Source organism: Notechis scutatus, chromosome 2 (assembly GCF_049901735.1).
Source record: "Notechis scutatus isolate UNSWTSFEM ecotype Mainland chromosome 2, rNotScu1.2, whole genome shotgun sequence".
Lineage (NCBI taxonomy): Eukaryota > Metazoa > Chordata > Lepidosauria > Squamata > Elapidae > Notechis > Notechis scutatus.
Genome location: NC_142010.1, coordinates 128,456,080 through 128,483,666, shown reverse-complemented (window position 1 = coordinate 128,483,666; position 27,587 = coordinate 128,456,080). Strand labels below are relative to the sequence as shown.

General features: G+C 38.0%; 1 protein-coding gene and 1 long non-coding RNA gene across 4 annotated transcripts in view; both read right to left on the bottom strand.

Annotated features, from left to right (window-relative positions):
- The window catches only part of COPRS (coordinator of PRMT5 and differentiation stimulator), a 77,852-nt gene that overhangs the window by 11,588 nt on the left and 38,677 nt on the right, over positions 1-27,587 (bottom strand). The gene's annotated exons all lie outside the window — the stretch shown is intronic.
- LOC148132239 (uncharacterized) lies at positions 16-7,653 on the bottom strand. Of its 2 annotated transcripts, XR_015747762.1 has the most exons (3): positions 6,312-7,653; positions 4,190-4,322; positions 16-196 (listed from the first exon to the last, which is right to left on the bottom strand). It is a non-coding gene; the product is annotated as an uncharacterized LOC148132239 (long non-coding RNA). The 2 variants fall into 2 exon arrangements; XR_015747761.1 differs by lacking the exon at positions 6,312-7,653 and having other exon boundaries at positions 4,190-4,929.

Here is a 27,587-nt window from a genome sequence, read left to right as displayed (position 1 = left end):
CAGAAAGCAAAGGACTTGAGAGATTCTACCTTTATATTATTTGAAAATTAAGATTCAGATATCTTTTATGATCTGCTATAAGTCATAGGAAATCCCCATTTAATGACTGCTTTGCACAGTGACTGTTGTTCACAGTTATGATGGTGATGAAAAAGGAACTTTGCAACCAATCCTCACACTTACAATCTTTTCAGGTCTGTAAAACGAAGGAAAGTTGGAGTAAGTTTGTAAGCAGTGTTGCTCTTTTATTTAGCAAATGCTTCACCTAAGCAGGTGAATTGTGATTGTTAAATGAAAACTACTGTATTTGGAATCTGTCAGTTAATTCCCTGTGTCCACTGTCCACCTGTCTTCTAAGTCAACACATGTGCATGCTTTTTTTTTTTAAATTGGAGACATAAACTTCACTTTCTTACATGTACCATACAACCAACGTGCAAAGAAGCAATACTTTTTCCTATGCCTGGCATGATGGTGATACTACTAGTTATTTTGATTTATTTACTCAATTTCTATTTTTCATCCATCTCATTTATGTGTGTGTGTGTGTGTTAGAAAAATTATGGTCATAGATATCAATATAGTTAGCTTCTAAAATAGATTTTACACACCTTGAAGAACCCCCTTCATTCCAAAGTGCCATAATAAGAGGGAAAGTACTACTTTTAACATTAATATGGCTGAGGGTAATTCAGAGTGAGGGTCTCACTCACTCACTCACTCCATGGCGTGGAGACCTGATTAAGATAACCTTACAAGGATACAGCATGTTCATATTCGACTGCATCTGAAGGACAGGACTAATTTTCCAAACCCATCTTAGAAAAATTAATAAATAAATGTTACCTTACAGTTTAAGAGAGGAGGAACTATGTGACATCATGCTGCTAAACAGAACCAGGATTTCCTTTCCTATCTCTTCTCAAATGTGTATATTTGTCTGTGTTTGTATATGCACACACATAGATGCAAATAGGCACTCAAAATAAAAATGTTATACAGGTAGTCCTTGACTTACAAACACAGTTGAGCCCAAACTTTCTTATTGCTAAACAAGACAGATGTTAAGTGAGTTTTGTTCCATTTTATGACCATTTTTGCCATAGTTATTAAGTGAATCACTGCTGTTATTAAGTTAGTGGCATGGAAGCCAGAGAACCCCCATTGACTCTGCTTGTCAGAAGGTCACAAAAGATGATCACATGACCCTGGGACACTGCAACCATCATCAATATGAACCAGTTGCCAAGCATCTGAATTTTGATCACGTGACCACGGGGAGGCTGCAATGGTTGTAGGTGTGAAAAAGATCATAAGTCACTTTTTCTCGATGCCGTTGTAACCTTGAGCAGTCACTAAACAAATGGTTGTAAGTCGAGGACTACCTATAATAGTTCATACAAGGAGATTATCTGAATACAAGGAAATAGATCAGGAATTAACAGAAAAAAATATAAGTATAGAATCTCACATCTAAATATCTCCTGCAATCATGGCAATAAGCCTTCTCCAACCTGTTGCCCTCTGCCAATATGGCAACTGGTCATATTATCTAGCAGAGAGAAAAAATATTTTGGACAGGTGGATGCTATATACCCGAGGTTCGCAACCCTTGGGCTGTGGCCCACTTCTGGGCCATGGCCTATTTGCAACTGGGCCATGTAAGCAGTGGGCCAGTGTGCATGCACACATGTGCTGAGCTCAACTTGTGCAAATTGAGCTGCGCAAGCATGTGCCAGCCCACCACTTGTGTAAGTTGAGCTGCGCGCATGCACATAAGTGCACCAACTGGCTACTCATGCGGTCCAGCTCCTCTCCACCCCACCCATTGGGCCACCAAGCTGCAAAGGTTGGGGACCACTGTTATAGACAACTATGAAAAAATTTAAATATGTAGTGCTGCAGAGACAATACAGTACTATATTTACAACTTGATGGTTTAAATTGGAATTTGCCATTTTGCCTGGCTTTTAATAACTATGGCTAAAACAGACAGAGGCCACAGAACGTCTTTCCTTTGCTTTGTGGGCAGCATGAATGAGGAGCACTAAATAATATTCCCTCCAGATAAAGTGAATTCTCTGTGACTAGGTGGTTCATCTGCCTAGATAAATGGCGCTCAACCTGCTGTAAATGGGATTGCACTTTCAAACCAAGCAGATTTGCAACTTGGAGAATGCTAATCGATCGAATTGGGTCACTGGCGGGGCAAGTAATCTCAGCAGCAGTTGACTTTTTTATCAGATCCAGCAGTTATGAACCTATTTGGATTGAAAATAAAATGGTGATCAACAACCTGGATTGTTATAATGCAGCAACCTAAGCATTCCAACTATATTACAGAAAGCACTGCTGCTCATGTCATAACAACTGGCCCTATAAAAATGACACTGGGGATTGTGCACTGTCTTAAGAGGTCACTGCTGGGTCAAAATAGACCTGCCAACCAGCAGAGAATATAACAATGCATCTTTCAGAAGGCCCTGCCAAAGGGTTTGAGGAACCCAGAGCAGGATGGAGCCCATTAAATGGCTGTTATGAGTGTGTGTTGTCACTGGGCTGGGGGCTGGGGGGGTTATTATTATTATTTTTTAATTATTATATTTCTTTCTTTTATCTTGTGTGTTTATTTCTTGTACGCTGCCTTGAGTCACCGGGACTGAGTAATAAATAAAGAAATCTGAAGTTATTTGGATACTCCTCCAGTTGTTTGCAAAAAAATGCCAATATTGTAATTTCAAATATTTTATTCTTTCACTTTGGTTACAATCCCAGAGAAAGTTTCGCAATGCACATTTTGGGAAGGCTAAGTAATTTCTTCCCATTTCCAAGCACCAGATATATTGTAGGTACACAGAGCCAGTTTTTCAGTTGGGGTTAACTGGCATAGCTACCAGTCACATGTCTGAATCATAAATTCAACATAAATGCTTTCTCTCCACTGCTATCTGGAACTGATAGCTGAGAACTTCTTTTTATTGGTCATTTGTCAGTTCAAGATTATATATCACAAGACTGTGCTATATTAATGGGCCAGAAACCTGACATCTAAATCACTGGCCTTCTTTCATAGAAACCATATGGAGGGAAGACTTAATCTTTGCTCATGGTAAAAAGCTATGATGCTGCACACAATGATTTCCTTGGAAGGGGTGGGTCAGGGGAGAAAGAAAGTACAAAATGCAGGAAGGCCGCATTGTATAAAAAGGAAGTAAAACATGCCTTGCAAAAAAAAAAAAAAATATAGGAGATAATTGATTTCCCAAAACGTAATGCTTTTCTGCTTCAGACCAACCTCTGCCTCATTGTCGTAATCAGGAATGAGAAATCTGTGGTCCTCCATATCTGTAATCAAAAGATGTTGGCTGCCACCTATAAAGGCCGACACATCTTGGGATCACCTTGTTCTATTGGTTTGCCCATCTAATACCATTTGGAAGACTGGGCTGTCTTTGAGTCCTTTTCTAAAAGAATGTCATCTGCACAGCCCCCTTTCTCGTGAACAATATCTTCCTCCCCAAGATTAAATTACCTATCTCCCTGTTAACATGCCAGAAAGCTCTCAAGATCTAGCCATTACAAAGAATAGGGAATGGTTGTGGCCATTCTATAGCAAGTGTTTGAGGTTTTGATTATTCTGTTAGCACGTTCCCTATAATTATTTTCGTTATTTTTGTATGCTTACTTTTGTCATATTATCATATTGCAATGCAATCAATTATGGATTACAGTAGCATATAAATTTCATAAATAAGCAAAGCAAAACAAAACAAAGGAATATAGTTAGACTGCAACTCTCCCCATCTCTCTCCATTGGTTATACCATTTCTGGAAGAGAACTGTCCCTCCTCTTAGCATTTCATGCATTAAATATTTATTTGAAATGTTTGCTATTTCAGAGAGAAACAACATTCCCCTGAGGTTCAGATGGTCCCATCCTTTCTGTCCTTCCATAAGATCCTAAAAACCTCTTACCCCGGTCATTGGTCCAGAACAAGGGAAGACCCTGAGTAGAATGAAATATCTTGAAAGAAGATTCTATTCCAAACATTTATTGTATTTCATTTTCTAATTCCTTGTTTTGATGCTTCTACAAAAACTACAGTACTCGTTGTCCAGAGTCACTTTCTGCAAAATGGGTACTATAAATCTAACAAACAACAATTTAAAAATAAATAACACATTCCACCTTTTTAACAGATTGAGCTTTAGAATCACACTGATAGTACATATAAATTTTCCAATTCATCAGAGATGAGGAAAAATGGTGATGGCTTTATAGACCTCTTAGTTATGGATTTCTTTTTTCTGAATTCCTTCACCTAGAGATATCAAAACAAAACAGCTTTATTTTTACATTAGAAAAAGGTTACCATTGTTCCCCCATTATTACAAAGAATGATTTATGTATGAAAGTCACTTTGAAAGACACAAGAAATCTTCTACATAAACAAGGGTTATAAAATAACCAGGGGACAGTTTTGTGTTGTTATCCCAGTAATGGATTTTTTGCTTGTGATATTTTTACATTTACATTCTTTCAAGCCTATCTTTTAGGGTAATGTCACACATACACATGTATTCCACACAATTAAAACAGAGCAATAAATCTTCTTTCCTGGGATTGTGATCAGTGAATTATCATATATAGTGATGCCCGACACTGTGCAATTTTGCCTGCCATGGGGATTTATTACACAGAGGGGGGGAAACCTTTATTGTTTAATAAATGTGGCCTGAATTCTAGAAGGGTGGGGAGAGAACACTTTTTTTTAATTGCAAATATAACACATTTTCTAATGAATCTATTTTTAAAAAAATCAAGGATTTGAAAAGCAACTTCCTGTTACTAATGGTAGATAAAGAAGGAGGGAGGGAGGGAGGGAGAGATGAAAGGAAAGGAAAGGAAAGGAAAGGAAAAGGAAAGGAAAGGAAAGGGAAAGGAAAGGGAAAGGAAAGGAAAGGAAAGGAAAAGGAAAGGAAAGGAAAAGGAAAGGAAAGGAAAGGAAAAGGAAAGGAAAGGAAAGGAAAGATTTCTTGGAGATAATGACGTAGCGAGTCACCTTTTCTGTCCCTCAGCCCAATTCCCATTTGGCATGACTCTCCACCTGGATCAAACTTCTGCCCTGCATCAGCAGGTTTGGCTTCTTTCACAGGGAAACTTGGCAGGAGGAAACAAAACTGTATATCTTCAGACTAGGCCCACAAGGTTATTTTTGAATAAAGGCTGCTTTCTTGGGCCAAAAATTTTAACACTACATCTATTTTGGTTTAAAGAAAGAAAGGGAAAAAACAACAACCCCTAGCTGGCATCACTGCCACAACAACCGCATCCTTGAAAGTGAGAAGAATGAGGAGCAGGAGAAAAGGGCAGGGAGATGTTATCTCACAGCCATAATGAAAAACAAGGTAAACATCTCCAGTTACAAAGCCATTCTTTATGAAATCCAGGGGCAATTCCATGCGAGAAAGTTACTCACATCCTCATCTGGTTGGATGGCTTTTTAAACAGAGGAATCCCTGATAGACGAGACAGAGGCTTTAGCCTCTTTAGTCTTCTTGTGGTCTTGATGTGCGTTGTGTGTGTGTGTGTGTGTGTGTGTGTGTGTGTGTTTATGTGAAAGAGAGAGGGAGAGAAAGGGAGGGAGGGAGAGAGAGAGAGAGAGAATATGAGAATGAGAATGAGAGAATATGTCCTACACCTGTTATTGGCCTTGGAAACAAAGCTCCCATTGGTATCAATTGACACATTTCTTTCCCTGCAAATAGGAGTTATAAGCCAGAATCCAATTCAGACTTGGACTATTGAGACACAACAGGATTTCTTTCTTTTTATAGGCCGTTTGTTTGTTTAAAGCTTTGCCTTATTTATAGGTCAAGTCAAAAAGGTTCCAAGGGTAGCTTGCATATATATAAAACAGATGGGAAAACCCAGTGCTTACTAAAGTATATAAATCTAAAAGAAAAAAAGAAATGAGGAGAGAAGGGGGAGCCAGCAAGTTCAAATAGCAATGCTTAAACCTAAATTGTAGCAGTTATACAAAAAGCCAGAAAGGAGGCTAATCTTTAAGATGGCCCATAAAAATGACCCTGCCTCTCTTTTCATCTTCTTCTGCCACAACCTCTCAACTACTTTGTCAGTATTCACCCTGGACTGGATTCCCACACCTGCTATTAACTTATCAATAGTTATTTGCATAATTGTTAACTGAGAGAATGGCACCTTATCTAGTTTGACCTTCAAACTGAGCTAAATGCCCTGTACACGATATAATGTACACGATATAAAATAAAGCTGATTTAGAACTGACCTCAGTTCCTGGTGACTGCAGGGGATGTCACAAAGTAGTTTGCCATGGTTCTTCTAGGATTATTTCAAATTTCTTCTCTAGTCAACAGCCCTGGTATTCCCAGATGGTCCTCAATCTGAGTACTAAAATTGTGATAGGACATGAACTTGTTTTCTCTTATAAAGTTATAATTGTTCTTTGAAAACAATAGTCCAGTAAAGGGGCAAGGGGTTAGGAATCTATAGATCATCATACCATTCTCTTTTGTAAGATAGCAACTTTGGTGTTGTAGTTAAGGTACTAGCCTAGAAACCAGGGGTGGGTTTTGTCCACCTCTGTAGAACCGGTAGCTCTGAAGAGCAGCAGACACAGAACCGGTTCTATGTCTGCTGATGTTTTTCCCCACCTGCCCACCCGGGCTCTTACCTGATCTTTATTTCCTGATTTTTCAACTTCAGCTGCCGAACAAGGCACAGCTGCAGTTAAAAAAACAAGAAATGTGGGCTGTTTCAAAGGCTGCTTCTCCGCACGCAGCGTGCTAATGACGATTAACAGGCGCGCGGCTCACAGCAGGCAGGGAAGCTCGTAAATCCCAAACTGGTAGTTAACTCTGTCATATCCCACCCTGCTAGAAACCAGGAAACTGTGAGTTCTAGTTTTACCTTGGTCATTAAAGCTGTCTGGGTGACTTTGGGCCAGTCCCGCTTTTTCAGCCCAACTCACTTCACAGGATTGTTGTTGTTGTGAGGAAAATAGGAGGAGGAAGGAGTAACAACTATCTTCACCACATTTGAGTTGCTTAATCATCCCTTTCAATCACCCTATACTCCCTTCATTCAGGATAGAGTCAGGGTGACTGGATGGAGCTGAGCGTTTACTGGCTGGATGCCCTTCCTGATGCCACACAGAATTTGCAGCAGTTATTATTTCTTGGTGCCCGAGGAAATATCTGCCGCTACTAAGATTGAACTCTTAACCTTCCGAATGGGAAGTGAACGTCTTCATCAGTAGGTCATCACTCTGCTGAAATAATAAATCATCCATTCTAGTGATATTAAACCTCATTATCCCAAGAGAGGTCACCTTCAGCTGCTGTATATAACATCCTTCATTTTGGAATCTCTACAAAAGTGAATCCAGTGGTAGTTTACCCAACCATCTCATATACAAGTGTGATGGGCAGTCCCTTTACTTCCAAAAGTTATAGAAAAGAAAGCCCAAACAGATTTATAGAGCATTTATTGGAGGCAGGGAATCAGGGTAAATATACTTTTTCAACACATGCACATCTGGGGACAAGAGAATCCGTTTTGGTGTAGTGGTTAAGGCACCAGGCTAGAATAGAATAGAATAGAATAGAATAGAATAGAATAGAATAGAATAGAATAGAATAGAATAGAATAGAATAGAATAGAATAGAATAGAACAGAATTCTGTATTGGCCAAGTATGATTGGACACACAAGGAATTTGTCTTGGTGCAAATACTCTCTGTATACATAAAAGAAAAGATACATTCGTCAAGAGTCAAGAGTCAAAACAACACTTAATAATAGTCATAGGGTACAATAAGCAATCAAATCATACTAGGAAACAGTCAATATAAATCGTAAGGATACAAGCAGCAAGGTTACAGTCATACAGTCACAAGTGGGAGGGGATGGGTGATAAGGAGTGATGAGAAGATTAACAGTAATAGTAGTGCAGACTTTGTAATAGTTGAAACTGGGAGACAGTGAGTTCTACTCCAGTCTTAGGCAAGAAAGCCGGCTGGGTGTATTTGGACCAGCTTCTTTCTCTCAGCCCCAGGAGGCTGGCAATTGCAAACCACTTCCAAAAGTCCTTGCCAAAAAACCTGCAGGGCATAGACTAAGCAGCCACCAGGAGACAAAACTGACTTGAAGCCCACCCACCCAAAAAAATCTGGCAACAAATTAAAGCTGGAATAGGCAAGCCATGAGAACACAGCAAAAAGCAATAATGTTGCCAGCCGCAGGTGGAAAAAAGTCTATCCATGTGAACACTTCATATACTGGAAACAAAAGTTAGTTCCAAGTCTATGCTTAGCCATGGGAGCACAGAGAGTAATTTTGGGCGGTCTCTATTTCTCAGGCAAATTTATCTAACTGGGTTGTTTTTACAGGTATAAAGCCAGAGTTTGGGGGTGGGGTGGGGGAGAAACATAACAATACATACAAATAATATTAATAACAGTTGAAGGAGATCAAGTTCCACAATTTTCTGTATAAGGAAACTCTGCACAGGTTTTCTTCATTTCATAATGTATAGTTTAAAAAACAATTACAGTTGCTTTTTAATTGAAGATACTGGAACAAAATGATGCTGGCTCACACAAAAAGGTCCACGCCAACTTTTGGCATTCTACTTCTGATGCACAAGAAGTTGCTAAATCTAGCACAATTTGCGGGAGGAGGTGAAACGGGAAACATTTTTTTGATAGGTCACACATTTTTGTTCTCAAAGAGATTTCTGGCCCCCTCCCCACCCCATAACATATAAGTCCCAAAAGATACCCCACTCCTTAATATATTCTGTAAGCTTGTAATTGTGAAGGCTATTTACTAAATGTAAATAGACTGAGCTATTGAGTTATTGTGGATCATTTGCAATGTCAAGCTTTTTCTCTAGAGATCCACTTATCTTAAAGCCTCCCTTGTTGATTTTGCCAAAACGAAAAAAGATTCTGCAGTTTGCCGTGATCATTCAGAGGATACTTATTTAAGGAAGAGGGATGCAATTGAAGGCCCCAGAGCTACATATGGCCCACAAAGCCCCCTTCCTCTTCTATAGGTTGCCACTGAAATATTTATCAGAATAGAAGAGGGAAATCAATAGATACACAAAGAACGATCATATTGCATTTAATTAATTTTATGTTAATGCGTTATGTTTAGTGTTAATTAAATCAGGATTAACTTTTCTTTTGGCCCCACTTAATTTTTAATCTTGGGCCTTTCTAGTTTTTCAACTGTGTTTTCTGGCACGCCAGTCAAAGATTTAATAAGGCCTGGGAAAAAATGTGCATTTTTATTTAAGGACAATATTTTCCAACCTTTTTTCTTTATACTTTTATCCCAAACACTTACTTTATGAAGGCTCAGTTTCCTCTGTTTTCAGCGTTACTAACCAGGAAGCAAGTCATTATGAGCATCACTTCCATCTGCATGCATAAATGGCTGAGCCATAATCTTCTTTGGTACTTGTAAGAAAACATCATGGACCCAGGTCAATTATGGAATTAAAAAGAAAAAATTAAAAGAGGAGCAACACAATTCATAGATCTGGCAGCACTGATTATGTTTCAACTTTCTCTGCAATCTGAAGGGAACATTTGAAGCCAGACACATCCTGAGGCATTTAACAGTGTAATATCCAGTTGAGAATCAAATGAAATTCCCTGGTCTTACTATCTTTTTATCCTTTCAAGGTACAGAAGGAACCTATGTATTCATTGAATTGTTGATGATATATAAATAAACAGAATTATTTAATTAATTGGATTATACTAAACTCATGAAAACAATGAAAGATAGCCATTACAAAGTACCTACATCTTCACAAAGATGTAAATATAGAAATCCTGTATACAATCAAGAAAACTGTACAACGTGATGTACAATGTATAATGTGTAACAATGGAAAACGTACAATAAAAATAAAAAACAAAGGTCTAAAAACATACATTTCACTCTGCCAACGTTTATTTTCTAAGCTAACGAACAGTCCTGGGATTTACTGGTCATCCTCATCCACATACGAACTGCATCTAACTTAACTTTGATTTTAGGATGGGCCACAGCCAGGTCAGTCCTGCTGCCTGCTTCTCTTATTCCTTCTCTATATTAGATGCTTTGGTTAACCTTCTAAATATAAATCTGGAATCAAAATACATATTTACATACAGTAACTGAAACAAAAAGCAAGATTACAGAATAACAGAGTTGGAAGGGGCCTTGGAGGTACCTTCTAGTCCAACCCCCTCCTTAGGCAGGAAACTAATTACATAAGACCATATTTTAGCCTGCAATCACTATTTTCCTGAGAATGTCCAAATTAACTCTATGGTTGTAGTGAATATATTGCTAAAATTGTACTAATAATGAACATTCTGGTGATTTTACATTTCATAGAAATATTTCAGGGGGTGGGGAGGGAAGGCTTCAGAGCCTTCTAAAGAGTGTTTCTCAAACTTGACAATTTAAGATACGCAGACTTTTAACACCCAGACTACAACCATGACTCAGGATCCAAAAACTTATTTGGTAGCTCAAATTATGTAAATCTGTGCTTTTTCAAAAAAAACCCCATGATCTGTTGGCTATGTTGATGAACTTTGTAACTCTTTATTTGTTTATTGGCTGTTAGTTATTAATAATAATAGCTTAATTCCCCTGAGGTCCTTTCAACAGCACAGTGGCATCCATTTTTTTTCATGTAAATCCCAACAGTCATGTCAGTTTGTCTTGCAGTGAGGGCCTCAGCTGAGGCAGTTTTAGTATATGACAGGGAGGTTCGAGCCTTTAAAAAAAAAAAAAAATGCACTGAAACTCTTCAAAAGTCCCCAGTCATCACTGCAGCAAACATCCACTGTCTTCCAAATCTCTTAGTAAGGTCACTACATTTGGGCTTTTCTGCTAAGGCAGGGGGAAGCAAGAATGCCTCCATCCCACCGGGCAGCGACTGTCACATGAAGACCCCACCTCCACACCTTGCTCTCTGATCTTCATCTTATCGTATTGATGTATTCCCCTGTTCTTTTCCATTGTTTATTTTATTATTCAAGTATTTTAACTTTGTTCTGATTACATTCCTTTCATTTCTTCCTTTTTTTAATTGTTGTAAGCTGCCTAGAGGAGCTCCACAACAGTACAGGCGGCAAATAAATTTAACCAATAGATAAATAAATAATGAAGTACAAGACAAGTGAGCCATGGCCATTTCTGAAACAGCAACTGCTGGGCTGAATTGCGTTTCCCCACTGAAAAATAAAAGCACACGGGCATGTGGATAAATTGCAACTGCCTTTCCCCGCATAACGATATCTCGGGATTGAACATGGAGAATAAGCTTCCTGTTTAGAAATATAAAAATAGTGTCAGTGATCTGTCACTGCATCTAAATCAGGGCTGGGAACTGAACTGGAGCCGAAGGTTGGTTCCCACTCCAGCACCCCACACATTTTATACCAGCACCCCACACATTTTGTACTCTTGGCTGTGACATTATTTATTTTTTATTTATTTATTTTTATTTATTTATTTTATTTATTTATTTTTATTTATTATTTGGTTCCTAGGAAGAGATCATGACGCCCTCTGCAAGCCAGGGTTCACCTTTCCCTATTTATTCTGCAAATGAAGGGATGTCAGAAAAAGCCCTCTTTCTGATCTGAAACAACCAAGCCAGCCAGACACTAATCGATATCAACGCTTTGGCAAAAAAAGAGACAAGGAAGGGAGCATGACTCAGCATGTCACCACCAGAAGACTGGAATTGCTTCCTCGATCTGCTTTTTGAAAGCAGAGTAATAGAGTTAAAGTAAAATGGACACAAGCCTACCAGCCAGGATGCTGTCTCTGATAGAAAGTTATTAGTTTGAGCAATATATCAAATCTGGGGCAGGGGGTGGGAACCTCTTTTGTTGTCATTGATGTCCTGGGCTGCCCACTTTTATATTTATAGATTCTTTCATTTTTGCCTACTATAAGGAAACATGATAGCATAATTTTGTTGCTGCCAGGTTCAGCAGAACCTCGTTAAATGAGAAACAGGATTACTGAATTTCTCACATGTGGGGATGTGTGGGAACTTGGAACCTGCATAAAGCAGGTTTTTTTTCTTTTTTTAAAAAGCTTAATAAGCATATTTTAAGAGCTTATACTAGTTTTTTGTGCGTCTCGAAGTGCCCACTCATTCACACACCCTAAAAAAATGAGCAAATGTAATCAAGATGGGTTCTAGGACTCTCCCTACTTCATGGGCCAAATGCAACTCTAAAAATTTCAGGTTTGTCCAGCTCATGTAGACTTGAGCATAAAGCCAATTGATATTTCCAGAGCAGTTTTGATGTATCAACTCAGTGATCCTGCCAGCATTTCATCCATGGGCAAATTTAAAGCACTGGGAAGATTAAAACAGACTGAGCAGAGAAATTAAGGAAGAGATCTACTTCCCGGTCTCAGATTATTCAAGGATTAGGAAATCAATCAATCTGATGCCCTATTTTCCTGATGGTCATGAATTTGATTGATCTTCTTTTGAAGTGTGATTCAGAGGTTTTACAAATTCATAAAGGAATTCCTGTCTTTCAGGAGCTACTATGGACGGTTTTGGAAAGCGGTTTCCAATTTCTACCGCATACCACTCTTCACAAACTTTTATTTTTACATTTTGAAACGATGCATGTGGAGATCTTATTCCACAGCCCTTTGGGATTATCAAAGCTTGTGTTTCACAATGCTCTGAGAAGCCCAACTTAAGCTGATGCACCTGAAATACATCAACACGGGAAGATTTTCATTGCTTTTTGATGGGCTGGCACTCATCCCTAAGTACAAGGCTAGATTCATGTCTAACTCCTTTCTCAATCAGCGCAACATGAATCTCTTCCCAATTGCAATCTTTCTCAAGTTAACCTTAGTTAATACAATTGAATTAAACTGATTCCATGACCTCTGGGGTTACATGCTGTGTGTCAACATGAGGCTGAGTCAAGTTTCTCTTTTTTTAAAGAGCAGGCTTGGCAGCAAACCCCTTTTTCAAGATCAGAGACATATTTAATATGTAAAATATGCTTGTTGGGTAAGAAACTTCTCTCATTATTCTTTTTCCCTTTTATCCTTTCAGATGGAGCAGCCAAAAGCCTTTCATTAACATGCTTCTCCGCCACATAAAAGTGAGCCATTGTGTCAAAGACTACAGCTGGTGAAAGTAGCAGATGAGGTAATAACAGGCAGGCGGCAGATGCCTGCACACTCATCAAAGGGAATTTCAGATGTGCTGCAAGGAAGGTAGATGGTGCCTATTCTGCTTTAGCTCCCTTCTGTGTTTTGAGAGGAATTCCCTTGATTCAAGATGATGTTTAAAAATAGTAAAAAAAAAAAAAAAAAAAAGGCTGGGACACTTCTGTCTGAGAGAAACAATGCCTTTTAAAAGAATGTGTTGCAGTCCCACTGGCTCAGTCCTCAGGAACAACTTATGAAAAACTAGCCTTTATAAGAGAGTGCAGTTAAGTATAGCCATGTCCAGAGGTCTTCTGTTTCTTTACCTCTGTTGAAGGAGAGTGTGCTGCAGCATGGCTCACTCAGTTGGACAGCGCAGACGACAAATTTGGCCGCTGGTGTCTGGGCCTTGTTTAGGTCAATCGAAGATGGCAGCTTCCCACACTGTGACACATAACTGCAAACACCGTGAGCTTTGAGAGGAACCCTGGAACAATGCTGCCAGAAAAGGAAGTCAGTTCTGCAGGGTGCAAGACTTCTGCTCAAGGAGGCACTTGCATCTTTGGATTGCAAGCACCAGGGGTCTTTGAGCTTGTATCTCCAACATGAGAGCATTCTGGATGATTCTATACGATAAGGCAGGGGTCCTCAACCACCGGGCCGCGGACCGGTACCGGGCCGTGGAGCACTCTCTACCGGGCCGCAAAGAATTTTTTTTTAAAAAAATGGCGGCTTTCTTCGCCTTCGGTGAATGCTGCTGGGATCGGGGATCAAGGACACAAATGAAAGAAGGGGAGGGAGGAAGCAACCGAAGCCTGTCCTTCTCTCTGGGTCAGCTCTCTCAGTCGCTCTCTCGCTCCTCCACCAGCACAGGAAGAAACTGCTTCAAAGAAGCCGGGGGGGGGGGGTGGCTTTTCCTGTCGCCGCAGCTTCCCCGAAGCGCCCGTTTCTCCCCCACCCCGTCCGCCCGCCCACCCGCCCGCGCTCCGTTCTGCCTGCCTGCCTGCCTTCGTTAATGGTTGAATCGGAACAGCTTCGGCTGAGTAAAAGAGGTGAATAGTTATTATTCTCAGCCGAAGCTGCTCCCAAACAACCAGAAACTAAGGCAGGCAGGCAGAATGGGACACTGTGGACTGGGAGCGCTGCGGGCGGGGTGGGAGTGGGGGTGAAACGGGCGCTTCGGAATAGCTGCGGCGACAGGAAAAGCCCCCCGCTTCTTTGAAGCAGTTTCTTCCTTGGATGGTGGAGCAGCGAGAGAGCGAAGCCTCCTTCTCTTCTCCCCCTCCCCCCGGTCCTTGCAAAAATTTTCTGCTTGAAACCGGTCCCTGGTACAAAAAAGGTTGGGGACCACTGCGATAAGGGTTTGGGGAAGGGGGTTCCAAGCTCGATTGTGATTTGGTGACCAAGATAAACATATCAAGTAGCCACCACCCAATTAACTCTTGCACTGAGCACCATCAAACAAACACACAAATACAATCAATCCATACACATTCAGAACATGGCTTGTGGTAAGGGCTGTTACATAGGAACATAGCTAATGCACCACCTACACCCTCAGCTCTTGGGTGCAGGACAGTCATGGAAACCTCTTATGCAGCCCTTATGAAGTGATATAGAGTTCTTTCCCAAGCATGACATTCACTGAATGAATTTGGTCTAATCTCTATCTTTTAACGCAACCAAACTCTCAAGATCGTGGTCCTAAGAGTAAATAAAAGGGAGTTCCCCATATCTGCTATCTAGAAAGCCTAAGGCAGAATATAAATCTTGTATTTCAGAGAGTCAAATATTACTATATTTTATCCTTGGGTATGAAAGTGTCATAACTATCAGTATATGCAAAGAAGTAAAATTTCAGATAGTCAGAGATTGATCTGTCTATCTATCTATCTATCTATCTATCTATCTATCTATCTATCCATCCATTTATATTTATCTATCTACCTATCTATCTATATATACATCTACCTATTTATCTATCCATTCATATCTATCTATCTATCTATCTATCTATCTATCTATCTATCCATTCATATCTATCTATCTATCTATCTATCTATCTATCTATCTATCTATACTATCTATCCATTCATATCTATCTATCTATCTATCTATCTATCTATCTATCTATCCATTCATATCTATCTATCTATCTATCTATCTATCTATCTATCTATCTATCTATCTATCTATCTATCCATTCATATCTATCTATCTATCTATCTATCCATTCATATCTATCTATCTATCTATCTATCTATCTATCTATCTATCCATCCATTTATATTTATCTATCTACCTATCTATCTATATATACATCTACCTATTTATCTATCCATTCATATCTATCTATCTATCTATCTATCTATCTATCTATCTATCCCTGCATATCTATCTATCTATCTATCTATCTATCTATCTATCTATCTATCTATCTATCTATCTATCTATCTATACTATCTATCCCTTCATATCTATCTATCTATCTATCTATCTATCTATCCCTGCATATCTATCTATCTATCTATCTATCTATCTATCTATCTATCTATCTATCTATCTATACTATCTATCCCTTCATATCTATCTATCTATCTATCTATCTATCCATTCATATCTATCTATCTATCTATCTATCTATCTATCTATCTATCTATCTATCTATCTATCTATCTATCCATCTATATCTATCTATCTATCCATTCATATCTATCTATCTATCTATCTATCTATCTATCTATCTATCTATCTATCTATCTATCCATCCATCCATCCATCCATCCATCCATCTATATTTATCTATCTACCTATATATCTAAATATACATCTACCTATTTATCTATCCATTCATATCTATCTATCTATCTATCTATCTATCTATCTATCTATCTATCTATCTATCTATCTATCCATCCATCCATTTATATTTATCTATCTACCTATCTATCTATATATACATCTACCTATTTATCTATCCATTCATATCTATCTATCTATCTATCTATCTATCTATCTATCATCTATCTATCTATCTATCTATCCATTCATATCTATCTATCTATCTATCTATCTATCTATCTATCTATCTATCTATACTATCTATCCATTCATATCTATCTATCTATCTATCTATCTATCTATCTATCTATCTATCTATCTATCTATCTATCTATCATCTATCCATTCATATCTATCTATCTATCTATCTATCTATCTATCTATCTATCTATCTATCTATCCATTCATATCTATCTATCTATCTATCTATCTATCTATCTATCTATCCATCTATATTTATCTATCTACCTATATATCTAAATATACATCTACCTATTTATCTATCCATTCATATCTATCTATCTATCTATCTATCTATCTATCTATCTATCCATCCATCCATCCATCCATCCATTTATATTTATCTATCTACCTATCTATCTATATATACATCTACCTATTTATCTATCCATTCATATCTATCTATCTATCTATCTATCTATCTATCTATCTATCTATCTATCTATCTATCCCTGCATATCTATCTATCTATCTATCTATCTATCTATCTATCTATCTATCTATCTATCTATCTATCCCTTCATATCTATCTATCTATCTATCTATCTATCTATCTATCTATCTATCTATCTATCTATCTATCTATCTATCTATCATCTATCCATTCATATATCTATCTATCTATCTATCTATCTATCTATCTATCTATCTATCTATCTATCTATCTATCATCTATCTATCTATCTATCTATCTATCTATCTATCTATCTATCTATCTATCTATCTATCTATCTATCTATCTATCCCTGCATATCTGTCTGTCTGTCTATCTATCTATCTATCTATCTATCTATCTATCTATCTGTATTCTGGCTAACCTTATCCAAAATCACTAAAGATTTCAAATGGAAATAGCAAAATCCCATAAAGAGTTTAATCATTCATTTAAAAAATGAAACTAATTTTAATTTAACTTTAGAATCCCACAAATATCCTCTGAAGGAGTCTCATAAAAAATTGAATTAAGAGGGTCACAGTGACTACTTATGGTTCTGTAAAGATCTGCAAAAGCTTTCTATGATCTACTCTAAGGAAAAGGTTGGGAACTGCTGTTCTCAGAGGAGAAAGCATACAAAATGTGAGTAGCATGGTACAGGAGTCCTCTGCAACAACTGAAGTTATGTGCTCTACAGACTTGTTAGAAATATTGCAGTTAACCCCATTTCAAACTCTGATAAGCAAAGAGATCATTATGAACTGAGATTACCAACTCCATAAAGGCTGGATTCCAGAATATCCTCATACAATCCATTTGCTTCTAGCTGTAGTTGGCATCCCTTACAACACTTTCTTGGAAGTAGATGAAACATTTTTGTTTCATATTTTTTCCCATTGTGAAGAGTGTACAATTCAAAAGTTTGTTAATTACAGAGGTTATTTCTGCCGATTCATACTTCCAAGGAAGAGCATATTCTGATCTTGATCTAATACACAAAATGCTCCTTCTCTGTCTCGGTGGCAGAATCTTGGCAACTGTTGATTGAGCTTAAGAGTTGAATAAAAATTATTCTGGATAAATGTAATCTCATATCCTCGGGCTTATTTCAGAATTAGAATGAAGCATTGTTTATGCTGGTGACTATGCTTCCCTGATTGAACAACATTGAATAGCCAGCTATGTCCTATAGTGGTCCAATGTTTTAAAAGTGTATGTTTTATACATGAATCAATACTAGGTTGAATATATGATTTAAAACTCCTTCAGTCTCCACTAGTGTAACTTTTCTCCAGACCAGATCCCTTTTCCATCCAAGAATACCAACTACAATTTTATAGACAGGTGCAAATGGTTGGAACAGGAGATTGATGAATAGTAGGACAGAAATCCAAACTCATTTCTAATTTTACTAGGGGGAGTGAGGTGCCTGTAGATGGAATGATGATAAAGTTGTAGTACAACTGATAAACGGATTGCAAAACCATCTTTTTTTTATATTCTCACAGATTTCTAAAGGACAGCCAAGTTAATGAAAGTGGATTTCCATCTGCTAAAATGTGTACTTAACAATGATTTTTAAATATGCTATGCAAAGCAACTCAAGGATTGGCAAGGAAATTATACTGCTGTTTCTTCCAATAAAGTCAGCAGTGCTGATTGAATTGATTGTCTCCATTTATTGAAAGCGTTTCTAAGGTTGCCTTTCAAGGAAAAACAAGAGCTTCTCAGTAAAGTGTTATCTGTATCTTCCAATCTAATTGTTTAAACATTTATGAAATTTATACTTGACATTTAAATATCAACAATTATGATTAGTATTTTAAAACAATGCTAAAGCTACACAAGTGTTCAGTATTGGCCAGTCTATTTTCCCCAAAACACTTCAAAATTTTTTAAAAAAAGATGTGTGTGTGTGTGTGTGTGTGTGTGTGTGAGAGAGAGAGAGAGAGAGAGAGAGAGAGAGAGAGAGAGAGAGATATGTAGATATTTAGGTATATAGATATAAATATATGGTTGGTAGATAGATAGATAGATAGATAGATAGATAGATAGATAGATAGATAGATAGATGTACAATCAATCCATTACAGGATGAAGGTTTGTTCGTTGAAAGTTGTGGATCATGGTTTATTCTCCTGGTCCAGTGCACATTTTTTTGATGTTTTTAGCGTCCCTAGTTTACAACTTAGATAAAGTGACAGCCCCAAAGTCATCCAGCTGGGTAGCTTCTGGAGCCTGCTTGTCCTTTACTGCCAAAGATCAACAGCAAGCAATATTCCTGCCAATTTCAGGCTTGCCTGTTCAGCTGTTTGAATGCCAACTGCATTATGTTCTAATATTAACGCAGGAAGGTGAGAAGGGGATTTTAATATGCATCAGTTAGACAGTTAATGTATATATCACCCCCACCACACAGAATTCTTAACATAATTAAGTTCTGTAGTTGCTGAATTTCCAGGGGTTAACTTAAGCCTAGGATTGCTCTGGAATGGGACTGTTCACATTTCCATGTCACATGAATTAAACCAATTTCTAATTTAAAAAATTAAGTTATCTTGATTGTTTGCTCTTTTTTTATCTGGCCCCAATCTCTTCCTCATTTAATCCCACCCACTTTTTCTTCCCCCCTCCCATAACATTTTCAAGTACACCATACTAAGTGCACCTCTCAGCCCAAAATAGTTTCTCCCATTTCATAAAACTCATTTTTAAAAAATCAAATAAAAATAACAGAGGTAAAAAAAGTTGCTGTGCATTACGTTATTGAGACTCCAACCACACATGATGCAAAATGCATCATTTGTATCCAGCATTTGAGTATTTACTGTCTCCATTGTAATAGCATCAGCTGAACTGCCTTAAAACTGGCAAGGGAAATTTTATCTTAGGATAAAGTGCAAGACTTCATAGTTACATGTCTAACCCTTGAGTGACAAGATAAGCACAGTTTCTTAGTTCTGTAATTTAGGCTTTTTTAGGCTGAAAGATCCAAAGCCCCTTCTGTTTAACCTTCCTACACCCAGGCTAAAGGGGAAAGTCTTGGGTAGGAGGGCTACTTGCCAAGCAGACTAAAGGGTGCCAGAAGATTCCGCCTGAGTGATGGCAGAGTCTGTAATTATTTTTTTAATTGGGGAACCCTTGGAAGAAAGAGTCTGCCATGGAATTTTTAAATTATCTCCCCGCCAGTTTATAACAGTATCACAGATAAGCCACATTTCAGGTGACGTACATGGAAGAGGCCCCATTTAAATATAATTTAAAATTATCTGGTAAGTTGGTATGGAAAAGCCAGTCAGTGATACTAAGTGAGAGACCCTGAAATGGGGAAATTGGGGGAGAAGGGCTGAACCAGTTTTTATTCTGTCTCACTGCTTCCCCAAATTCCATTTAGCTGTTCCTGTGGGATTTCATAGAGCAACTAGGATAACTCTCGCACCCAGAGAGAGGGTTGAGATGGATAAGCATAACTGAATTCCAGAATGTAACATTTATGAATATATTGAGCAGGGTATCCTCTTTTAGACTGAGATTTGATTGCTATTTTTGGGGAAATTCATACAAGCAAGATGTAGAGATAATATCACATTTTCTTTTTTGAAAAATCATTTGCATAATTTTGCAATGATCAACATGAAGAGCCTTATGGGTTGTTTTTTTCTACCTTCTAGTACAATGCTGCTACATTAGTCACTTTATAACAACAAAAAGAAAATAAATTATAAGTAGAACAATAAATCTCAACATCCGCTTGACCCTTCTACTATTGTCCATGTACTCCAGCTTTCCCGGTTAAACTGCCCAAAAGATGCTAAACTTCTTTTAAACCTGCCAATATTGGCTGGTGGCTACAGAGATTCAGTCCATCTCTTTTAGATGGCATCATTGAAAAAGGTCGGTTTCAATCCCTTTTGTGCACATAACAGTTCCTCCAGGGTCATTTTCCTTCCTCTCTACAAGATCCTGCATTTTGACAGTAAAGGAATGTTGCAACGGTCTTCAAAGCCTGCTGACTTTTCTTCACAGAACAAACATTCAGCATTTGTACAGAGCAAAGAATATCTTTGGGATTGGCTGATGCTGCCCAATTCTAGTGATTCGTTCTCTTGAACTGACCCTAAATAGAGTTTACAGCTGCTACTGACTTAATATGCTCTGACCCTAAATAGGGTTTGCAGTTATTACCAACTTAATATGCTTTAATATTTCCCCTTAAGCAGAGCTGCTCTTATCTTTTTGATTCATTTGGGAACTCAAATAACAAAACCCAGAAAAGGCATTTTTAAAAATTATGATGTGTAATGTGCCATGCTGCATGGCATAAGATATGGATATGGCAAATTCCTAGGCTAGAGCACTAGTTTTACACAGTTGTCTTGGAAGCAGCTGTGGCACTTTTCCTTCCTTTGGCACAGAGGTAATGTGAGATATATCAAGCCATATAAGAGAACCCCAATCTGTGACTTCTTTCCATATCATTGTTGCCCTATTTTATGAACAAATGACATTGCTCTTAATGAGGAACACAATGGAACACAATGGTTCTCTGGATTTCTTCCATGTGCCCAGGTTCTTCCATAGATTTCCACACCATAGAGGAAAAAAATGTGATTTCAGACCTCCAGTCCAATGTAAAAATGGTAAGGTAAATTTCCTTGATTAGTAATCTAATGCTGAGGAGGCAAACGTAGAAATGTTGGAACTGAACATATTTGTAGGGTATTTCTAAGATGGATGCCAGATTGAGTGCTGCATGAAAGACAAAACAATTGTCTATTTTTTCACCTTATCATCTACCTTATGTATACATAACAGAAGGAAGTTTTCAAATTTAAGCAGGCCAAAGTTTACAGGTAACTAGAAACTTTTAGAAATCATAAGAGAGAAGAGCCTCAAAACGAATTAAAACAGTGCTGAAATGCGGAGCCTAGGGTAGCCGGAAAAGCCCTTCAAATGTTGTTTAAAGCAATGGTTCAAAAGAGGAATAGAAGCTAGTTGAAGAAAAAGGGCACAAGTAAAATCATGTACTCATTAAATGTGGGCGGTAAATACACTACATGGATGTAATAATTATGTAACCAAAACCTATATACAAATGAAATAATACTAGAATGATGCAAGCAATTTTAGCAATTTGAAAGAAAAGAAACCCTGTACAATTGAGCTGGTATTTGTCTCCACCTGCTGGTTTGGAGGAATACTATTATTGTTCATGTTATGTTGGTTTTTATTTAGTTTTTTTACAATTAATTTCAGACTATTTTTATCACACAAACTGATTCAGCAATTATTCCTTCTCTTGACAGAACTTGAATTCTTAAGGAAATCAAGGGAATGCTAGGAGTATTTGACATATACTCTGAAATTTAACCAGATCAAAGTCTGCTATAGGTAGTCCTTGACTTATGTATGTTATTAAGCCCAGATTTACTACTGTAAATCCTTGCGGTTGTAAGTCCTGATATTATATGACTGCATTCAAAGTTACCATTGTTTCTTTACAGTGGTTGTTAAGAGAATCCATTCTCCCCAATGGCCATTTTTGCTAGAAACCAGAAGCAAATACCAGAAACCGTTAAAAAAATGGTAAATCATGGTCACATGATCATGGAACACTGCAAAAGGCCATTACCAAGCACTCAAAATGTGATCGTGAATATGGGTGTGTATGCAGCCATCGTAATTCTGAAAATGGGTCATAAGTAGTTTTGGGGAGGTCCATCATAACTTCAACCACTTGTTAAGTGACTGATCATAAGTCGAGAACTATTTGTATACATTTCGGGATAGTTAACAACAGTTTTAGTCCTGAAAGTACAATTAAACTATGCTCCAACCCAATCACAGCCAAACTGTATTACTGAAATTCATGTGCATGTTTATGGCTATTACGAAAATTGAGGCTGAGGAGAAGGCCAGAGCAGCCTTAAAAATGTGGTGGGTCTCTAGACTAAGATCTTGACTGAAAGGTATTTTGTCTAAACCTACAATTTATATTTTCCATGTAAGTTCAACCGAAAGTTTACTGAAAATGCAAATAGCAGCTTCAGATAGAAGGTACAATGATACCTCGGTACCTGTCAGTAATTCGTTCCAGAAGACATAACAAATACTAAAACTGATGCATACTGAGAAAATCATGTGACTTACCACATGACCCACACACACACCTATTTTGGCTGGAAGAAATAGAGACTCATAAGGCAGCTGAAGTCAACAAGGTCTTCCTTGAGCATCGACTACCAGGAGAAAGACGAGTGCCAGGACAAGATTTCTGCTTCAAAACACATTGAATACAGAATTTGATGAGTTTTGAAGCACTCAAGGCCTGAGGTATGGCTGCATTATTAGGAATATGGATAAAACCAATGGCTTAACATCCCTTTCTAGCTCTCCCAGTTGTGTAGGTTTTTGTGGAGCTCAGATTTAAAATCCCAAACCATTCTTTAAAATGCACATCAAGTTATTTATGACCTCTTTCTTTCTCTCTTCTCAGCCCTTTTGTCCAAGAAACAATAGGTATAAATGCCGTTAGGTAAAAAAGCAAGTCACCTGCTGACTTAGGTACTTGCCTGCCAAGGACAGCACAGCCACGCAGCCATCCTTTTGCAACCCCTGTGCTGAATCAGAGGAGGTTTTTCCAGTTCCTGAATGTCGAAACTCCAGCACACAGGCAATATTGGTTTTATTTGTACAATTTGCCAAGCGTAAGCTTTGTGGCCTCACAAAATTGATAATTAAAGTATTAACATGCCATAAACATTTTCATTAGAATATGTCTAAACTGTTCCACATTACAGATCCCAAGGTAGTAACTGCCACTGCAAAATGACAAGTGGGGTGCGGGGAGAATCCAATAAAGTCCACAATTTAAAAAAATAAATAAAACCCAGGAAGATATAAAAATTGCACTCAAGACAATTGAAACAAAAGTCATGTAAATAGACCTGCCTTAACCTGGTGCCAAAATAAATTCAGTGTTGCTGCCAGCTAATATTTCATAGTGAGGGAATTCCATAATTCAGTGCCAAAACTGAGAAGACCTCACTGTTGCATCCCCGTGTAATGTGCAATGAAATATATTCCCTAAAATAGGCACATTGTAGTAAAAGGAAGAAAACTCTCTACTCTCCCCTCCTACCCAGCCCTGCTTTACAAGTGTCCCTCCCTCCCGCCCCACAGTTCCCTAAAAAATATTAAGTGCGCCTCTTCGCTACCCAGAGCAGAAAGGAAAGAAGCCAAAATCGGCTGAGTTTGCCCAACTTGTAAATCATGATTTACAAACCAGTGTCTAAGATCACATACCACCCCAAACCAATCACATTATGAATCCCATCACTGGAGTGGGGGGTGGGGGAGAAGGAGAAAGATAGCTAGGTAGAAATGCTTACCATGCACAAACACAATACGTTGCCCAAAATGTTGGCTTTCCTGCTTTGTTCCTTCCCCCCCCTTCCTTCCACCCCACCCCCAGAAATGCAGTTACATTCCAAAGATAAATAATAAAAGACAAGAGAGTAGCAAGCCGTGGCAAAGTTCCAACAGAAACAATCTTACTTTCTTCTAGGTGCTACTTTTTTTCTAGGCGGGGCAGATGAGGGAGTTAACTTTTGCCTGTGCATAATGTTAAAAAAATGTGTGAATCAAGCACATATGGTTCTCATCCACAGTCAATTCTGTGCACTTCAGCACTTATTTATCTCTTTGCTAAGTCACAGGCAGCTGTGGATAATATTTTAGGGCAATTATTATGGCCAGAGCCGTACCATATTAAAGAACAAAATCTGTACCTTAGCCTAAGAGAAAGAGTGTTTTTGCCCACAGATATTCTGATCTGGGGGTGAGAGGGGGAAAGCGGAGTGCATTTTTAAAAAAAACTTTTGCAGCCCTTGCTAAAAAAGAGTTCTGGCTTCAATTCTTCGAGACCATTTTCTGCATTTTAAGCTCAGCCACTGAGCAATGCTTGTGCAATGCTTGTCTATTTCTCATGTTTCTGAAGTCTTCAAAGGAAGACAGCACGGAACTAGAAATGGTGAAAATACTGGGGAAAATATAGCAGAATAAGCATGAAGCATTGTTATGATGTTAGATTTTTGCCTAGGAAAGCTGCACCTGGATTAGAGAGAGATGGAACTGATAGCAATGGTGTGTGTGCGTACAAGCATGCCGCTGTGTAATACCTCAGCGTTACGTATCAGCAGAGCGAAAGTGTTTACATATAGATGACTCATCAGATACAAGAGAATGTATTGGGAGATGAGAAACGATACACTTGTACAGCTGCACATACAAATCCAACATAATTAAGAAGCATAAGTAGTTCTGATTCACACATTACCTTTTTGCAAATCTGCCAAGAGGTAACGATGGCACCGTTTGCTGTATCTCCCAAAATTACAAAATGGATTAAAATGTGTACCTTTTTGGGGGAATAAAAAAATAAGAGACAGGCTGCAAATAAACACATAACACACTATGGTAAAGGCTGGTGAATTAATAATCTTGAGACGTACTGGACCTCACTGACTTAGATCATTCTTAGAAAATCAACCGTATACAAATAGAGCCAATGGAGAAATGGCCAAATGTGTGTGTCATACAGATGTGAGAACAAAAGGAAGATTTATGGAGGTGAGTTAGCATTCAGTGTAAAACCACTGCCAGAGAATAGGAGAGATCATCTTAGCATTTCCCAGCTAATGCTGCATTTCCTTGGGCAAGCAAAGCCCATTTTAACATCATATTCATTGTCCCGCATTTAGTTCTAGCTAAGAACTCTTTCAGACAACCCAGGTTCTTATTCCCAAACGAGTCCAATATAATGTATACACAATGTTGTCCTGGAGTTTTTCAGACCCCAGAGCGAGACAGGTTTACATGCTGGGAACAATCAGCACTTGATCTTTTTGGTCCATAGCTGAGCATGAAGACATGCAGTGTTCTAGGTTGTTGGCCAGAAACTGATTACCTTGTGTTAGGGTTTGGGAATTAACCCCTAGCAGAGTATTGCAGCAGTAGTCAAGCCAGGAAGCCAAACGAGAGTGGAAGGGCCCCAGAGTATACACACACTGAACACAAACACTGTTTGTAGTTTAAATAGTTTTTAATCCAGTTAGAGTTTAAGCATTGTCATTCAGTCCATTAAGTCATTCACAGTATTTCCATCCAGTAAGACTCACTAGTATAGTCCAAGTTAAGAGTCCTTGCAATATCTTTATCAGCCGATAAAGATATCTTCTCCTCCTCCGGTTTCACTCTCCAGAGAAACAAACGCTGGATATTCAGCAAACAGTAGCAAACAATAACAGTTCAGTCACAGGCACTCACAGTCAGTAATCACAGTTAGTCGCAGCAGCACACAGTAACAGTTACAGCCAGAGACAGACAGTAAACTCACAGTAGGCTTTCCAGCTTCTAATGCTTCCTTATATTGTAACTTCTAACCGCACCCTTAATCGGCTAATTGCCTGCTGCATTGTGCTTAAAGTGATAAGCACTTAAACCATGATATCTAAGTTTTATATATTTATTCACCCAAACCATATTTGGTATCAATGTTATACCTAACATACTCCCCTTTTGGGTGAAATAAATATATAATACCTTTACAATCTTATCCCATATTTTTCACAACTCTCCTGGTGCTTACTGGCACCTTGGGCTTTAGTAAAATTATCAGCTAAATTGTCCTCCGACATACAGTACTCTAGCTGAATCATCTTACTTCTTACAGATTGTCTCACGTTTAGGTATCTTAGATCTGTATGCTTGCTCCTTGTTTTTACTCCAATATTTGTGGCCATTTGAATTGCTGCCTGATTATCTTCATGTATAATTATAGGATAATCTACTGTTATACCTATATCAATTAACATTTGTTTATACATTATTAATTCTGTACATAACAATGATAAACAGGAGAATTCTGCCTCCATAGTAGACAAACTTATATGCTGTTGTCTTATTGACTTCCAGCCTATTAATGTCTTACCCAGCATTATGGCTGTTCCTGAAGTCGACTTTCTAGTGTCTCTTTCTCATGCAAAGCTAGCATTTGCATAAGCACTCAAAATTAAATCACCCTTTGGTTCTAAATACAATGAATAATTCATTGTCTTTTTAAGATATCTTAATATCCTCTTAGCTGCAATCCAGTGTCTTTCACATGGTGCAGAATTGAATCTAGCCAACTGATTCACGCAGTACGATATATCTGGTCTAGACCAATTACTAATATAACTCAAACTACCAATTAAAGATTGATAAATCACCTTATCAAACTCAGGGCTTTGTACATCAGTGTTGCTAAACTCCTGACTCATTGGAGTCTTAGCTGGCTTACAAAGCTCCATCTTGTAATCTTTTAGCAATTTGCTTATCTTATCTTCCTGAGATATCTTAAAACCTTTCCGTGTTTTCTTTATATTCAAACCGAGATACTTCTTTATCTCCCCTAATTGCTTGATCTTTATTCTCTTTCCTAATGATGCTATTATTTTATTTGCTTCATCATTAGTTTCAGTAATCAAAGCAATATCATCTGTGAATAGTAATAATAATGATACTTTCCCATTTGTCTCCTTCTTAAACAGACATGGATCGGCTAAACCAGCTTTAAATCCTATATTGTCTAGTTCCTTTACAATATACTGGTTCCATTCATAGCCTGATTGTTTAAGACCATAGAGGCTTTTCTTTAACAACCAACAATCATTATTATCCTTATTTTCACTTTTAATACCAACAGGTTTTTTCATATAAATAATATGTTTTAATGGGGCGTGCAAGTAAGCAGTTTCCACATCTAGATGGTTAACTA